This window comes from Pavona decussata, unplaced genomic scaffold (genome assembly GCF_977016875.1).
Source record: "Pavona decussata unplaced genomic scaffold, jaPavDecu1.1 SCAFFOLD_3649, whole genome shotgun sequence".
Classification (NCBI taxonomy): domain Eukaryota; kingdom Metazoa; phylum Cnidaria; class Anthozoa; order Scleractinia; family Agariciidae; genus Pavona; species Pavona decussata.
The window spans coordinates 20,001-22,500 of NW_028146460.1; the positions used below are offsets into that span (position 1 = coordinate 20,001).

The 2,500-nt window shown below is 44.8% G+C and overlaps 1 non-coding gene across 1 annotated transcript in view; it reads left to right on the plus strand.

Annotated features, from left to right (window-relative positions):
• Positions 1 to 1,986: 1,986 nt before the first annotated feature.
• The window catches only part of LOC146446264 (small subunit ribosomal RNA), a 1,800-nt gene continuing 1,286 nt past the window's right edge, over positions 1,987 to 2,500 (plus strand). Inside the window, exon 1 of the ribosomal RNA XR_014862834.1 lies at positions 1,987 to 2,500. This exon is cut by the window's right edge and continues 1,286 nt beyond it. This is a non-coding gene — a ribosomal RNA (small subunit ribosomal RNA).

Sequence of the window (2,500 nt, forward strand, 5' to 3'; positions counted from 1 at the left end):
CCCGATTGAAAATGGCGACCTACCAAAATCCGCACTTTGCTTCCCCGTCCATATAGAGGTGAGTATTTGACTTTGCTTCCGTCAGAGTCAAGGAAACACATTGAAAATGGAATCAGCATACAAGAAAACCTAGTTTGGGATAGGTTTTGTGCCTTCCGTGGTATTATAACCATAGAACTGCTCCTGAGGGGGGTAGGGTAGGCCCACCAAAAAGTGCACTTCTGGTTAGGTCGCTAATTTCTAAAATAAATGTGTCCCAACCAAGTTTTTTTGGACGCTCTTTCGAATGGCAACATTCCTGATTGAAAATGCCGACCTACCAAAATCCGCACTTTGCTTCCCCGTCCATATAGGGGTGAGTATTTGGCTTTGCTTTCGTCAGAGTCAAGGAAACACATTGAAAATGGAATCAGCATACAAGAAAACCTAGTTTGGGATAGGTTTTGTGCCTTCCGTGGTATTATAACCATAGAACTGCTCCTGAGGGGGGTAGGGTAGGCCCACCAAAAAGTGCACTTCTGGTTAGGTCGCTAATTTCTAAAATAAATGTGTCCCAACCAAGTTTTTTTGGACGCTCTTTCGAATGGCAACATTCCTGATTGAAAATGCCGACCTACCAAAATCCGCACTTTGCTTCCCCGTCCATATAGGGGTGAGTATTTGGCTTTGCCTTTGTCAGACTCAAGTAAAAGCATTTAAAATGGAGTCAGCATACAAGAAAACCTAGATTGGGATAGTTTTTCTGCCTACCGTGGGATCATAACCATAGAACTGCCCCTGAGGGAGGTAGGGTTAGGGTTAGCGTTAGGGTTAACGTTGGGGTTAGGATTGAAGACAGAAGATTGGTGATGTCAGGAGGACCTTCTTAAAACAAACAGAAATACACTTATTAGGGGACTAGGGCCAGTGGACTCAGAAATGTCTTTCGTAGCAGTCTCCTATAAGAGTATTTTTCTCTGATTTAGGTGACTCCTCCTCACACCACCATTTTTCTTAGTCGAAAGACCTCTTCACAGCACGACTTTCCTGATGGATTTCTATGTAACTGCTCGTGCTGAGAGGTGTGTCGAAAGTTGATCATGTTCCCGTAAAATCTGAGGTCTCCACTGTCTAGCGAGGTACTTACAGTGAATATAGTGAATTTTTCAAAAATTGGAGAATTCTGACTTTTGCGATGAATTTTAATGTAATTGGTCGTGCTGAGAGGCGTGTTAAAATTTGAACATGTTCCCGTAAAATCTGAGGTGAGAATTAGTGAGGTACTTACAGTGCGTATAGTGACAAATCTTTAAAAGCGTGAAATTATGGGATGTTGTGGCTTCAATGGGTTTTTAAGATGTCACCAGTCATTTGGCATGACTTACAAACGATTTGGCTGGTTGTGGGTTCGATTTTCAAAATTTCATTTTTTTCGCGTTTTTATTTTCTGTCTACCATATCATGCAGTCTCCTTATTAGCGTTTGGGGGTTATAGTGTGGGCAGGTTGGTCGCAAAGGTTCCGAGAGGAGCTGGCTAGTAAACCCTGTCCCTTATGTTCCACGGCGGCAAGGCGGAGAAATAGAGGGCAGAATTGACTAACGGGCAAGGAAAGTTGGGCTTGTAGCTTTCCTTTCGAAGGAGGGAAAAGATGATGCCCCGAAAGCATTGTCACTGTAGTGGCAGGCAGAGTGTAGATGGAAGTTGTGTACGCTAGCCTTTGGCTAATGATAGAGACAAAAGAGCAGGAGGATATTTTCCTTCGCAGAAGCACTTTTCTTGCCTTCCTTCAGCTCGCTTGGCGAGTCTGACAGGTATGCCTGAACTGTGCACGGGTCCAGTTGTGAGAAAGACGTGGCAAACAAGACGGGGTTTCCCTTGACCGAGGGACCGTGTGGTCCGTTTGGCTCATGGGTTCCCCCCGTGGAGGCAAAATCTAAGAAAGCTTGCTCTCCCTCTGCGGAGGGGGGCCGCTTAGCAAGGAACTTCTGTTCCCTGCGGTGGATAGTTACCTGGTTGATCCTGCCAGTAGTCATATGCTTGTCTCAAAGATTAAGCCATGCATGTCTAAGTATAAGCACTTGTACTGTGAAACTGCGAATGGCTCATTAAATCAGTTATCGTTTATTTGATTGTACCATTACTACTTGGATAACCGTAGTAATTCTAGAGCTAATACATGCGAAAAGTCCCGACTTCTGGAAGGGATGTATTTATTAGATTAAAAACCAATGCGGGTTCTGCCCGGTCATTTGGTGATTCATAGTAACTGATCGAATCGCACGGCCTTGCGCTGGCGATGTTTCATTCAAATTTCTGCCCTATCAACTGTCGATGGTAAGGTAGTGGCTTACCATGGTTGCAACGGGTGACGGAGAATTAGGGTTCGATTCCGGAGAGGGAGCCTGAGAAACGGCTACCACATCCAAGGAAGGCAGCAGGCGCGCAAATTACCCAATCCTGACTCAGGGAGGTAGTGACAAGAAATAACAATACAGGGCTTTTACAAGTCTTGTAATTGGA